The 15708-nt window shown below is 39.7% G+C and overlaps 1 long non-coding RNA gene across 1 annotated transcript; it reads left to right on the top strand.

Annotated features, from left to right (window-relative positions):
* The first annotated feature begins 480 nt into the window (after window positions 1-480).
* LOC111159848 lies at window positions 481-15540 on the top strand. Its single transcript, XR_002641433.1, has 3 exons — window positions 481-3514; window positions 5528-5576; window positions 15381-15540. It is a non-coding gene; the product is annotated as an uncharacterized LOC111159848 (long non-coding RNA).
* Window positions 15541-15708: the final 168 nt, after the last annotated feature.

Genomic DNA, 15708 nt, shown 5'->3' on the forward strand with positions numbered 1-15708 from the left:
GCTGACATCATTCTGTTTCTCTGATTTAATAATCACCAACTTTTTTTTTTTTTTTTTTAAACAAATGAGAATTGTCCTCACACATTTACTTGAGCTAAAGAAAAACCAGAGAAGGAAGATAACTTACTCTGCTTCTGCCGGCAAGGTTTAATTCACCCGTGGGATTAACTGCTGGTGTGTGAGATTTATTTTTGTTGCCCAAGTGCCAGATTGTGAAGCGACTCTTCTCTGAATTCAGAAACTCCCGTTTTCATTCGGTTAAGGCTGATGTGGGTAGCACGGGTCCACGTCGGGAACTGGGCCAAATCTGTGTTGCGTATACCTGTTCAGTTCTCATTACACATCCTTACCAGGTCTGTGGAGGAAGAAAAATACTTCTCGCTGATCTTTTATGTGAAGAGTCTACTTCTGTAGAACTTAAGAAAATTTGATGCACTAATGAAGTACTTCTTTTTTCTTATAAAGTGTGCTAAATGGCTTTTTAAAATTTGATATCTGTAAGTTGTTTTGTTTTGTTTTTTTGTAAAAAGCCATTCTAAAGTAATTGTCCTGAATTCACAACTTAGTAGTCAAGAGCATAGCTGAGTGACAAGACAATTCCTTTTCTTCTAACATGCAATTAATCTCAAATCTCCATACCTGCTTCTTTATTATATGAATTTAATACTCTGATTTTGTGATATCAGAACATCTCCCCCCCCCCCACCCCCTTACCTCTCTCCTCTTGCATGCTACCTGTATTTTGACTGGTTTGCATGTCAGCAGTTCTTTTATATTTGAGCAGATAGTGGAGAAATTCTCAGGAAAGAAGGTTGGTGAGACTACTGGTATACTTCAGAGATTTTTTTCACCCTTAGAATCCTTTCTCCCCTCAGGGAGAGATAATGCAAATAATGCAAATAATCCTAGAGTATTGCAGTTCTGTGTTAGGGTTGCCAACATAAATTTTTAAATCTTAACGTCATTTTACATTGTTTCAATCTGGTCTGAGTAAAAGTGTTAGCAATTTAGCCTTTTTGTTTAAAAAAAAAAAAAAAAAAGACTGTAAGAGTCCTACCCTTGCTTTATGAGAGGTTCAAAAATGTAGTGAAAGCTTGTAACATCCTTTTCAGAGGGTTACCTAGAAATAAGGAAATGCATATATTTTAACAGTAACTATGTTGAAATTTTAATATACTTCCAGAAGAGTATGCATATATTTTTTTTTTATCAGAAGATACATTTAAGAGGCATTGGTTTTGATCCTTTGTATCTGTTACCATATCAGAACCTCAAACAGAAGTATTGCCCAAATCGTAAAGGTTATTGTTTGAAGAACATTTATAACTTCAGTCATTGCAGGGAATGGCTCGTGTTTCTCTACTATTCTTTGTATTCTTTCTCTGAAAATTCCCAGAAATAGGCTCAATTCCCTTTAAGTTGGAAGAATTAAAACATCTATACCATTAATACAGGCAGCCTGTTAACAATAATAGGGTTACTGAAATTAACCTCTCCAGAATTCTGGTTTATAGAAATAAACAGAAGTTGTTTTGGCTGTTCAGCATGGGCTTATTGGTTATCTGTGTACTGTGTGTTGTGCCCCCAGTCTATAAAAATGACCAAGGTGTGGCTCTTACTTTTTGGAAACTGTCACCCAGATTGGAGGACAGATAAGCCACAGGGCCAGGACCACAAACAATGTCGTAAGTGCTCTGAGAGCCCAGAATAGGTTTCAAGCTAACTTGCTTTAGTTATTTTAAGTCCAGTTACAACTTGCAAAGGTGAACCTGCTTTCCCCTTCTTATGTATGGATCCTGCTTTTCCTTTCTTGGATTTAATTACTAGCTCATTTACGTATTTTTTTTCTGACATTAGTGTCATTTAGTGAATCTTGAAGTGCTCTCATATGCATTAAGTTGTCCATATCCTTTCTGAAACAAAATGAAAGTTATCATATACAATAAGACACTGTTCATCTGAATAGTTGGGTTGATGGAAGAATTTGGCCAGATGTTCTTGCCCTCTGTAAACATATAACATAGGGGTGATGATTTACAAAGCACTAATATGGTAAAATACCCTGAATATTAAAAGTATGCCGACTGGCATTATTCTTTGAATTAAGACATGTCACAATCTTACGGTCTCAAATTCAATATTAACATTACTTTTAATTTAACTAAAGATGCAGGTTAAGATGTAGTAATTGATACTAACCCCCAGAAATACTTACGGGTGTTACATTTTCAAATACCTTATAGCAACCAAGCATGAACCCCCACAATGTACAGTGTCTCAAAGGGGCAGACATAAGTGTTTGCATGACATACGCTTCTCTGTTCTCACACAGTCTTGTCTTGTGCTCAAGATTTGTTCACATCTACAAGTAACTATACAGTAGAAAGAAGATCAAGAGTGCTGTGGACAAAGTACATTAAAAAGAAGAGGAAGGGAGTGGCGTGTGTGTGTGTGTGTTGGAAGGGTAATTTGGGTGGAAATGGGAAGTCACACAGGGTAGCAATTGAGCTGGGGCATTAAGTGGGATTTGAAAGAGATTGGGGGGGTGGGAAGTCAAGAAGAGAACACTGATCAAAGACATGTGGGTAAGCTTCTGTCTACTTATAGTATTTTCTGGGCAATTCAGTCATTCAATATAGACCTCTGATTTTGTTAAACATTTTTATGTCTATGACTAGTTAAATCTCAGGTGAGTCAGAAATTTGAGTCCATAATGAAATACAAAGTATCTAAACATTCAAAACTTTGCTTTTGTTCCTTTGCCCATATTTCTACTGCAGCACTAGAAATACTTACTATAATAGGTAGTATGTGATTTTTGGAGTTGCTAGGAAGGACAGTGCCTTCTTTTAAGGTAGACATTTATTTGGAGCATTTGTTCAGTGTATGCAAAACAAAAGCAAAAATCCCTACAAAATCTCTCCAGTAATCTCCCCAGAACACAGACCAATCTATTTGTCAGTGTGTATATCTTTCAAACTCCGTGATTTTAGATGGTAAAGTGCTCCTTCTTTAGTGTTTATACTATTTCTAGGGCCATAGTACCCAATTGGCTCTTAATATAGGACTGCAGTTTATTTTCATTCTTAATCCATATTGCTCAAGAGCCACATTCCTATAAGATGAGGGGAACATTGTCTCAGATGTTCCTCAGGTATTTCCAAGATGAGGTTTTAGTTTGATAGCTTTTTACATTTTTGGGGTTTTTTGGGAACTCAGTTTATAACCACACCTTCCCTTTTCATGAAGAACCATAGGAAAGAAAGGCAGACCATTGAAGCGGCCCTTTAGGGAGGAGGACTTGTTTGTTTATTCTGCAGGCCCCTTGGACCTACAGGTTGTGGTCAGCCACATGCCATCTCTAACTCTGATTTTCATTGTACACTCCTTCCGAGAATCCTCCCTGGACAGTTTCAGAAGCCACCAGCCCCACCATGGACTTCCTTGCCGATCTGAAGAAACTGGCAGCCCCCTTCTGAGTGACCCACACTTTGGAATGAAGTACAGTTGCAAGGTAGCTTTTTTCTGTGGATTGCACTGCAGATGAGACAGAGGTGAAGTGACTGTGGTGAGACGGGGGAAGGGAAGGGTATGACCCATAAATACAGGCGATGGGGCTTCCAAAAGATGCACAACTTCCATTTGTTGAATGCGGAAGGAAAAGCAGCCAGTTGGGAAGTACAGTTAAGCACCACATTGAAAGTAACCCCCTCCATATGTTTCTGATCTTTTCCTTTCTCAAAAGAAAAATAGGTTTTGTGATGTTACGAGTTTTAATAATTGCAAGAAATATTGCAGGTTTTCACACCGAAAAATTCCCCAGTTACTATCAAAAAGGATAAGTAGCTATTGCTATAAATGTTCAAGCCACACATTGCAGTTGCTACTGTATTACTTAAATATTCTTTTGCAGAACTTCATCTTTTGAGAATGGTTGCTGTTGTGTGTTCTCCATATGTACCCAAGTATATGTTGAGAGGATTTTGGTTTTCAGACTTTGTTCTTAAGAGAAGTACCTATTCACACCCATAATTGTGTGAGAAGAGTCCCTTTCAAAGCTTCTTAAGCAAAGGGCTTCTCATGCTCTCTGTTTTCAGATGAAATGGCTTGAGTATCAGTTGATAGAGACCCACATGCTGTCTTTCTTAATGAGGGGCAGTTTTTTTATAAGTTGATCTTGAACTTTTTATAAGTTGATCTCTTTTATAAGTTGATCATGAACTTCTCCAAATAAAGATGGTCTTGTGTGCGTAATGCTAGTATACTTAAAAAGTTGTGCTTTACAAATGGTTTTGGCTGTTTTCCTGAGGAGATCGGTAGCTTGACACACCTGTTAGCCCTTTTTCGACATGGTGGCACACAGGTTGGGATGCTCTGTTTTAAATATTTTTTAAAACTTCCTTTTGGTAATTCTTTCATTAAATATACATTGAGCACCTGCTCTGTGCCAGTAGCTATGCCATGCTTCTGGGCTTAACATTTAATTTATGTCCAGTTTTTCTCCGGTTTTGAGCTGGAAGACATTTTGGGGGTCTTGTTCAGCAGATATGTGCGTCCGTCCCAGAGATGGTGAGGTTCTCAAAGGTTCTTTTGCTAATGTGAGACCTGGCACTTGAATCCAGCCCTCCTAACTCCTGGCTCTTTGCCCTTCACTATAACTGAGTACTAAAACACGTGCTAAATTAACTTGTATAAACTGTGTTCTTTTGTGGAATCGGATTTCTTAAATACTGCCAGATATATATGGCATCTAGAAGTTGAACATAGGCAGATGCATACATTTTTTTATGAGGCACTTGATGCTATTTTAATCCCTGTGGCTAATTTCAATCAATAATAATACAGTTCCTGTGGAAAATTTATAAAGTACAAAAAGCACAAATCAGAATTAACTCATTCTTGTGAAAAAGATATTTGAGCACCTCTTTTTCTCTGGCATATTTATTTATTTATTTATTTTTCTTTCTCTGACATTTTTAAAGTCATGATTATGTATCTAGTCTTTTAAACAACAATCTTTAACATTCATATTTGCTTTTTGGTTTTCTTTTGATAAGGATTCTTTCCCCTTTTTTGGTTTTGTTCCAGGTGTGTATGGAGAGTTTTTTTGTTTTTTGTTTTGTTTTGTTGTTTTAGACATAAACTAATGCATTCTGATTTGGGTTCAAGACCTGGCACGTGAAAGCTGTTGCTGGTTTTTTATGGTATCAGATTGCTGCTGACATTTTCTCGTGGAGGGCTTAAATTCAGGGTCTCTACATGGTTTTCCATTACAACTCCATTGCTGCAGGCTAAAGACCAGTTGACGTCCAGAAACCAGGTTGATGTCTCCAAGCATTATGTTGTGGAGATGCCTAAAATGCCTGCTTGCCATTATCTACGGCGGGTATGTGGTTGTGAGGGTCACCTAAGCAGCTGGGGCCTGAATGGGGAGAGAGCTATGAAATTACTACTTCTTATGCACAGAAGACATATAGATGTCCCAGAGTACTGATAAGTCAACTGCTTCTCTCCTTTCTCTCCTTAGCAAAAGGAAATGCTGGACGAGGAGAGGATGATGAGGCACCTAATTGTGGGTGAGTAATTTTTCTTTCTCCTTCCATGCGTCTCTGATTGCAGTGATCTTCCCTCTTGCAAAGGTCTGAGTAAATACTGGCTGCTTATTGCTTGTGCTCAGAGAAGTAGCTGATGGTAGAAGAGCATTTTTAAAAGGATTGAGGAGGCTGAAAGACGCTTGTTAGAGTGCACCTGGATCCTGCCATGACATCACAGGCGGACCATAAACGGCTCTCCAGAAAGCACAGCAGCCTTTTTTCACCCCTTTCTTAACAATGAGACGTAGATTGGGCTTGTTCTCTATTCAAGCATCCTTATGAGTAAATGTCTATTTTTATGGTAGAGCTGCACTTTAAAAATAGCTCCAATCAGTACGACTCTTTTCCCCCATATGTTAAAAAGTTATACATGAGTTAAAATATCTCATTGCTTAAATTCTTCCAGACACAAGGCAGTTTTCCTTTTCTTTTTGGGGGGGGGCAGAAGTGCGGGGGAGGATTAAGTACAAAATAAGGACTTTCTGTCTAGGCCACGTCAACCCTGTTTGTTCTTGGAGACTTTTTTTTTTTTTTTAACCAGTAGCAGGGCTTTTGAACCGAGATTTGAGATTTCTGACTGTTAAAAAATTCATTAATATTTGGCGGGTACAGTCTTCTTCCTGGAGCGATTGTTTATTTTTGTTGCTGAGAGCAATTAGCTAGAACAGTCACAGTTGCAGCTGTTAGATACTATAAGCTCCAGCGGAGATCACAAAAGGCCTTATGCCCATTTAGAGTCTGTATTTGGATTGTTTTTAACGGGTGGTTCTTCTGGAGTCTACTCTGTTACCAAATTCGATTGGGTGATCCTGAGCCAAATCAGATGTACAATGGGATCATCAGCATGCTGTGCTGATCAGAGTCACTTAAACACCTTGCTCTGTGGAAGCCAGGATGGCTTCATAAAGCCGGGATGCTACAGAATGAATTGCTCCCATTCTTCTGAGTCCTCCCTGTGCAAACCTGAACATGGTTCATCCGAAAGCATCATGTGCTTTTCTCAGTAATTTGTCCTTTGCTTTTACTCCTTGTTTGTTGCTCTTGATTTGTTGGGGCTTTTGTGGGATAATCTACATGTGCAAGTGTGAGAAAGATTCACAGAACAGTCTGGTGCCTCAGATTTATATCTGTAGTGAAGAATGACTTCTTAGATAATCTTGGCTCCAATTTAATGCCTGACACTTCCCCAAACAGCAGCTCAAATGAAGGGATTGTGGGTTTCACGGTTTTTATCACATCTTTTGCCTTTGAATATACTTTTGATAGAAGAGGGTATATGTGTATACATATTTAATAGTCCTGTTGCTTTAGGATTCATCATATACTTTTATATACATTTTTACATTTGAATGTCACATCAACTTGTGAGGCAGGGAATTCTAGATTGTCCCCATTTTTTGGAAGAGTAGATAGCCTCGAAGTTAGTGGGTAGCCAGCCACCTGCTTAACTGTTCTGTACTGTGGCTATTTGCTTTTGTACAAAAAAGAAAATATGTATTTCGTGTGTTTTACTGCCAGTGCACTAAGCTGAAGCAGGTTGATGAACTCTGCTTTATCTTAAAGGCTGCTAGAGATTGCTTTAATGCCCAAGACTAGTATATAGTGACTTCTTGGAAAGTTTAGAGTAGAATTAGAATATGTTTTTTTTCATCTCTATTTGGGGAAATATTTTGGGAATATTGGAGGGTTTTGGTAATTGTATTATAAGTGGGAATCTAAAATGTCCAGTGAAAATTTGTTTCCTGTTAGCTAGCCTAAATTAATTAGGAGTCAATACATTTTGTTAAGATTTAGACACTTACATGAAGATATTTTTAGAGCAGCCTTTCAAATGGCAATTGATTGACCAGATGGCAATCTGTTTGATTAGCCAGCTTTAATCTATTATTACTAAGTCAAGTGTAGTATTTCTCCTTTAATCACACCCTCCAATAAAAGTTTTCATATAGTTGGAGAGGTATGAATACCTGTAAACTAAAAATCTAGTTTTTTGGTTTTGTTTTAAATATTTTATTTATTTATTTGAGAGAGAGCGATAGAGAGCGTGAAAGGGGGGAGGGTCAGAGGGAGAAGTAGACTCCCTGCTGAGCAGGGAGCCCAATGAGGGGCTCAATCCCAGGACCCCGGGATCACTACCTGAGTCAAAGGCAGATGCTTAACCAACAGAGCTGCCCAGGTGCCCCTGTTTTGTGTGTGTGTGTGTTTGTTTGTTTTAAAGTAAGGTCTGTGCCCTCTGTGGGGCATGAACTCCCAACCGTGAGATCAAGTTGCATGCTCCACCACAGCCAGCCAGGTACCCCTAATCTAGTAACTTTAACAAATTTTCCTGTAAAATTTTTCTCTCTTTGGGTGACTTTATTTTTCAACAATGCTATAGTCCCAAAAAATCATGATTTGAATTGAACACACAAAAATTTCAGCAAAATGCAAGACATTATCCCCTTTCCCTTTCTGAATAAGAGTAAATAACTGTAATATGAATTTTTTTAATTTTTTTTTAAAGATTTTATATATTTATTTGACAGAGATTGCAAGTAGGCAGAGAGACAGGCAGAGAGGGAGAGAGGAGAGAGAGATGTGAGCAGAGAGCCCGATGTGGGGCTCGATCCCAGGACCCTGGGATCATGACCTGAGCTGAAGGCAGAGGCTTTAACCCGCTGAGCCACCGAGGCGCCCCTGTAATATGAATTATTGATGGCTTTCTTGTTTCTACAGACTTTTTGAGACCATTTCTCACGTTGTTAAACCTTTTGGAAACCTAACCAGTATATTAGAGGGCAATATAACTACTAGGATTAAAGTATGTTTATTGGACAAGGTTTTTTTAAATACTCAGATTTGATTATGAATACATTTGAAGGCAGTGTGGCAGCATTATCTTGGATAAAGGAAAGACTCAACAGAGATGCTGTTAAGTGAGATAAGAGGGATGTGGAAACGTGGCTAGATGGGTTGGCCAGAATACCTGAATGGAGGAGTGAAGGCACCTCAGTGTGATGCTGTCCTTTTTGTTGCAATGAATGCTCCGGGGAGGTGAGGTCGTACTGATGAATCAGTGAAAACCTCATTAGGAAGACTGCTTGATAATTTAATACAGAGATCCTGAGATTGTGAAGAGTAGGCAGCTAGGTATATTAGCCTCAAAGTAAAGCATCAGATCTTAGCTGAAACATGTCTCAAATATTACAGCACTTCTCAAATATTTTATCTTCCACGGTGGTTCTCATGATCACTTTTGAGCTTGACACTCATTTTTGAAACTTAGGAGCATTAATATTGAGGCTCACCCCCAGATTCTTGTTCTCTGGCCCTATGATAAATTCTAGATGGGCTTCATAGTGCAGGGAGGTTTTTCAGCCAAGGTAGAGACATCTTGGTATAATGGTTAATGGGCTTTAAAGGATTTAGGAATACAGGGTGTTCCTATTCTGTCTCTTTCTTCTTCCTTTTCTGTTGTAGTCTTTTCAGGTTCCAGGAAGCCTGTTGTTATCTGTTCCTACCTCATTTTTTTTTTTTAAGATTTTATTTATTCATTTGACAGACAGAGATCACAAGTAGGCAGAGAAGCAGGCAGAGAGAGGAGGAAGCAGGCTCCCCACCGAGCAGAGAGCCCCATGCGGGGCTCGATCCCAGGACCCTGGGATCATGACCTGAGCTGAAGGCAGAGGCTTTAAACCACTGAGCCACCCAGGCACCCCCCTACCTCATTTTTCACCTAGAAAACTTATATTTGACTATGTATTTGGGTCAAGCACCATGCTAAACACTTTATATACAGTATATGTATCAATCTTAAAATCACAAGGAGGTACTGTAATAATCCCTATTTATCAGAGCAATAAAATGAGATTTGAAGAAGTACAGAAACTTGTCTAGGACTACAGTTAGTAAGTCACCCAAGCGCTTCAGCTTCGTATCTGACTTCAAGCAACACTTGATATTGTCATGGTTAATAGTGGGCAGCCATGTTGTTAGGTATTTGGTTTTACCCTAAAATGAGGTGGTTTGGGTTTACTGCTGCAAATACATCTCCTCTTGGAAAAGAGTCCTGCTGGGGTGTTTTGGAGTATGTGTGTGTTTGTTTGCAAAGTCCGTAATACATAGATATGTTTGTTCATGTTTTAGCTCACTTTCTAGAATGGGGAATTCCCCAGAGTAGGATGTTCTATGATTCAGCTTGGTGTTCCTTTTCCTCTGTGTCCACTATAGCACCTTGCACATTGTGAGCATTCAGCCTACTTGTAGAATACATAAAAGGGAAGGATGAAGTTTGAGGAGCTGCTGTCTGTTCCGAATTTGAGTTGGTATGAGACCTAGTTTATTCTTTTTTTTTTTTTTTTAAGATTCTTAAAAAATTTATTTGAGAGAGCGAGCGCGTGCGTGCACACAGATGGAGAATGAGAAGGAGAAGCAGACTCCTTGCTGAGCAGAGAACCTGATGCAGGGCTTAATCCCAGGACCTGGAGATCATGACGTGAGCCAAAGGCAGACAATGATTAACGGACTGAGCCACCTAGGCGTCCCTAGACCCAGTATATTCTTAAATGTATTTTCTCTGTCAGGAAATTAATGCTTGTAGTATCTGTGTTTGTTTGTTTGTTTCTTTTTTAAAGAATTTATTTATTTATTTGACCGAGCGAGATCACAAGTAGCCAGAGAGGCAGGCAGAGAGAGAGGGAAGCGGGTTCCCCGCTGAGCAGAGACCACCCCCCCCCCGCCCGCCGATGTGGGGCTCGATCCCAGGACCCTGGGATCATGACCTGAGCCAAAGGCAGAGGCTTTAACCCACTGAGCCACCCAGGAGCCCCTAGTATCTGTGTTTCTTAAACATTTCAGGTTTGCTTGCTTGTTTTGAGGGCGAGTCAGGGTCAGAAATAATAACTAAATTGTAAAATGATGACCCCAGGGAAAGTATGGGGAAGGGATTACGGTGCTCCAGGAGGAAGTACAAGTCTGCCCACCCAGGGACTTCTGATACGCATTCTGTTTCTGTTCTTGAGTAGAAAGGTCTTCTAAATGTGAATGTTAGGGATATGAACAGTTAATGTCTTTTCTCTTGGACAATGTATAATCTGGTTCTATGTCTATATAGCATGTGTATCAGTGAGAATGAGACAGAAACGTAAAGAGAAGTTGAAATGTCTTTGGCCTAGTTTCTCAGGGGTCCCAGGTGACCTGTTGTTGGTGTACATTTATAAACACGAGATTTCATGGTTCTTCCCTTTTTTATGGAAATAATATGGTATTAATAGCCAGAAGAGTAACATGGCCTCTTTGAATTTACTCTAGGTAATAGAATATTCCCTGCTTAGAGTTTATAGCTTGACTAATGTTATTTCTTGACTACATCTAAATCCTGAGAGAGTCATGCCAGAATCTCAGGATGTTACGTGCAGTATCTTTATTCAGGCTGCTAAAATACAACATTAGAGACGGGTAGGTTCCTAAACAGCAGGAGGATATTCCTCACAGTGATGGTGGCTGTACATCTGAGATCAGGGTTCCCGCCTGCCCAGGTTCTGGTGAGGGTCTTCCTTCAGGTTGCAGGCTGCCAACTTTTTGTTGTGATCTCACATAGTGAAAAGAGAGCAAGCCAATTCTCTGGCCTCTTTGCAGGAGGACACTAATCCCTTTCATTAGAGTCTACTCTCATGACCTCATTATCTCCCGAAGGCTCCACTCCACATGCCATCACACTGGGGATTCCATTTCTACATGTGCATTGTGGGGAGGGGGAGGCGGGTACAAATACCCCATCCATAACATTCTGTGTGGAGTTCTGGCATATATTTGAACAAATATCTCTTTAAATCATCTCAGACTCTCATCATATAAAACTATGTTGTTATAATGACTTTCTTCTGTTGAATGTCAACCATGACCCAGTCAGGAGTCTGGGCATTTCAAATGAGTTGTTGCTAGTTTTCATGGTAATTCTGAAAGGTGCATCATATCATCCTTCTATTACAGATAGGAAAACCCAAGGGTTGAAGAGACAAAGGAACCCCTGATGGGGAGGGGGTGTTTTAGCTTCTTTTATCATTGCTAAATTAAATGGAAAAGAGAGTTCTCCGTGTCCAGATAGGTCAATGGTCAATTATGTATTTGGTAACTAAAGTATGCCCAGAGAATGCATTTGGGGACTGGGACTCAGATTATTTCCTTTGTGTCTTGTGGTACCTGCACCTCCAAGAAATCAGAAAGCTCTCAGGCTGTAATGGAACCTAGTTCAGATTAAAGTCTTTATTTTTCTGCCTCCAGAGACGAGAGAACGTTTGTTCTTTAGGTGGTAACATACACAGTTACCCTACTGCTTTCTGTGTGTAGAAAATTATGACGGTACAAGTTGTGGCTGTTTCTGTTTTTAATGTTTCCTGATGGTCGTGCACACTCTAGCACCTGTAAGGAGTACCTAAGCCTGTGGATTAATTGGACTAAATGCCTTCATTTGGCTGGTGAGCAGCTTGGGTAGAAGAGAAGCGATTGGCTTGACGAATGTTGAGCACTTGCTGTGTGATTAGAATTGCAGGCCTCCAAGTACCAGGCTGTTATTTAGAAATTGAGCAGGATCAGGTGAAATGATACTTGGAAATACATTTTGCAGTAGCACTCACTATCTAAATTGAAGTGCATAGAAATGGAAGGTATGATTTTTTCTAAACTGCACAGTATCTTAGGCTGGGTCTCATTACTTACCATTACCACCCTTCCAACCTTCAACATCACGTAATTTTGGTTCCCAGATTAGATTGCTAATAAATTATTATAGTACATAGAACAAGAGTGTTGTTGGACTCTGTTCTCTAAGGTCTTGCTATTCTAAATATTGTCCATGGATCAGCAGCACTGATACCACCTGGGAACTTGTTAGAAATGCAGACTCACTGGGTCTCTGTCCTCCAACCTACTGAACCATGATCTGCATTTTTATGGAATTACCAGGTTGATGCATATGCACATTAAAATTTGAGAATCCGTGCTCTCAGGCAGTGTTTCTCAAATTTGAATGTGCTTAAGATGGACCCAGAGAGCTTCTTAAAACAGAATCCTGGGCTCAGAGATTGATTCAGTATGTCTGGAATGCATGCATTGGAAGTTGTCCTGTCTCTGCATACCTTGCAGCAGTGTTTGGATGGCCTCTGGGGTTGGGTTATTCCCTCATTTGGTTGGCTGAACTCCATGAAGTTAAGAACCTGTGTAGCCAGTTCTCTGGGTACTTTTTACCAAGGGCTGAAGGTGGAATCCACAACAGTTTTACCCTTACTTACTGAAAAGTTATCCTGAGAAGGACTGAGGTTGATGGGAAAGTGTTTTGTCGTCACTATGAGAAGGGAAGATACATTTATATAGATAAATACATATGTAAGGATAAATAGAACAGGGAAATAATAATTGAACGGTTTCCAGGAAGCCTCTGAATGGGTTGGCCGGAAGCATTGCCCTCTTTATTCTCAAAAAGGAAGAATTGTGTATCTCAGCTTTTCTAAGATTCCACTTCCTTCTAAGAACTCTTCATAATTTCTCATCGCTACCCTTGCCAAGTACCACAAACAGTGATCAGAACTCAGCAGCCTACTTGGCCAGCCAATCTTTCCTTTTTAAATCAATTTAAGGCAGTTTTGTGTATGGAGGGTTGGCTGCTTACTACTTTGGCTCAAGGTGTTTCTCTGTGTTTATCCATTGAGAGCATAGGTACCTTTAAGGCTTATAAATGATTCTGTTGATCAGTGTGGTCAGGAAGTAGGGAGCCCCACCCTTGTATGACTGCTACATTTGCAGGGAGGTAGATGTTGGATGCCTTTCCATAACTATGTTTATATTCACCTCAAAATGAAAACTCTTAGAGTTTAAATATATTCTTGTTTGTATCCTGAAATTTTTAAAAAACATTGGGTCTGGTACATTCACACTCCAACCCCTCCAAGTAAACTTTTCTAGAGCATTTTTTCCCTGCAATATTTAAACCATTGTTAATCTTTTTTGTTGGCCTTAAGTATTCGATACGTCCTAATAAAAGAAAAAAGTTGCTTCGCTACTTGTGGGTGTGATAACTCAGCAAACTTTGCGTTTTAAATTTGGTGGTGAAGCTTGCTCCTTGCCTTTAATTTTCAACATCCTCCTATAATAATAAAAGGCAACTCATTCATCAGTTGATAAAGTGACTGCTGAGAGTAGAAGTTTCTTCTGTGCCAGTTATCAGGATTTTAAAATTCATGCTCTCTGGCAGTTTCTTTTGTTTTGACTTTTTCTGCTTTTGGAATAGAGCTGAAAGTTGGAAGGTTATTTTCTGGAGAATGTGCCCTAGGAAGAAGGCTTAGTGTTCATTTTGGGCATGATAGAGATATATATATATATATATATATATATATATATACATACATACATACATACATACATACATACATATATATATATGCATACACACTTACTATATTGCAAGAAATTGTGGTATCACAGAACCATCAGGTAGCTCAGGAAGTTTTAGGTGGAAGGGACCATGGGATTAGAATAAGAAAACCAGTGCTTCATCGAGTATCCCATTAGCTGAGTGCTGTGTGAGGTACTGCACAATTCCATACACTAACTTTTGTGCATTCCATTCTTAACAGCTGAGGAAACATGGCCTTAAATAAATCCCCAAGATTTATTGGCAGAGCTGAGATTTTAAATTTGGATTTGAACATGGGGTCTGGAACCTACTCTCAACATGTGCCATATTTTGTGGAAAGCTAGGTAAAAAAGACATGAGCCCATGCGGCCATTAGAAATGAAAATGCCTCATGCCTACCTCAAAGTTTTAAAGTTTTAAAAGTATTCATAATCTTGTGAAATAGATAGGGTAGATGCTAATGTGCTCTTTTACAGATGGGATTGGGCTGGATAGGTAAGAACCTAAAACTCAACCAGGGGGGCGCCTGGCTGGCTCAGTTGGTTAAGCGTCTGACTTTTGATTTCAGGCTTGGGTTGAGATCTCAGGGTCATGAGAGCCCACCTAGGGCTCCACACTCAGTGCAGAGTCTGCTTGAGATTCTCTCTCTCCCTCCTTCCCCTGTTCCTCCCCCCATGTGTGTGCATTCTCTCTCAAAATGAATAAATAAAATCTTAAACAAACAAAACACCAACAAAACCAGTCTAAAACTCAGCCAGGTGGAGGAAGGACTGGCTGAATTGAACAAGGTTGGTAAATGGCAGAGTCTCTGAGCAAACACTCACCATTGTTGATTCCAAACCTGGATAGGTTTCCCATGCTTAGTCTAACAGTTTGTTACAAGTGTATTTAAAAGAGGCTGGAAAAGTTGTTAGCAGAATAGTTGAGAATTGTAAACATCTCATGGAGAAAGGCTTGTAAAATTGAAATGCATTAGTAGTTGGGGATCTAATCTAATAACACTTAATACCCGTGTCTTTAGAATTTAGCTTTCTTAGGAAAACGTTTTAAAATGCCCTGCCTCTTTAAAAGTGAAGCATTCTTCCCAGTGGATTATTTACACTTATTGTAGAGGTTTGTTTATCTTTTGGCTTATGTTGCAGCTGAATGTTTGCCTCATTAATTTTTGTCTACATAAAACGTCTTACTTACCTTGAGACCATTTTTGGCCTCTTGGCTTTAGAGACATTTGGAGTTGAAGGTAGTGTCCCGTTTGAGCACTTGAGACTTTGACAGTGAATGTTGGGGGGATGGGTTTTTTTCCTCCCACAGGGTTACTTCGCTTTTGTTACGGCCTATCAGGCCCACATGTCTGGCTTTATATATAGTCATGTGTTCTTCCTGTCTGGTCAACACAGGCTTGGGAAGTGACTTGACGACCCTGCCCTGAGAGCCTGCTCGAGAGGGTTGGCAAACTCTCCTGGTCCTGCTGTGATTCCCTCAGGCTTGTGAGGGACGACAGATGGTTGAGCTAAACTCGGAGCCACCCCTCCACATAATGAAGAAAAATGACCAGCCTCCTGGTAAGTGGAAATCAGAACCTGTGCACCTTTAATTCTGATAAATAGGACATTGAAACAAACACAAAGTGAAGAAGGGAGAGGAAAAGCTTTCACAAGCTACTAGTCTGTTTCGTTGGTACTCTTCACACTTATTAGTAGGAGATCTTTACATACCCATTTTTTC

Source organism: Enhydra lutris, unplaced genomic scaffold (genome assembly GCF_002288905.1).
Source record: "Enhydra lutris kenyoni isolate GAN:26980312 unplaced genomic scaffold, ASM228890v2 scaffoldscaffold70, whole genome shotgun sequence".
In the NCBI taxonomy this organism is placed as follows: Eukaryota; Metazoa; Chordata; class Mammalia; order Carnivora; family Mustelidae; genus Enhydra; species Enhydra lutris.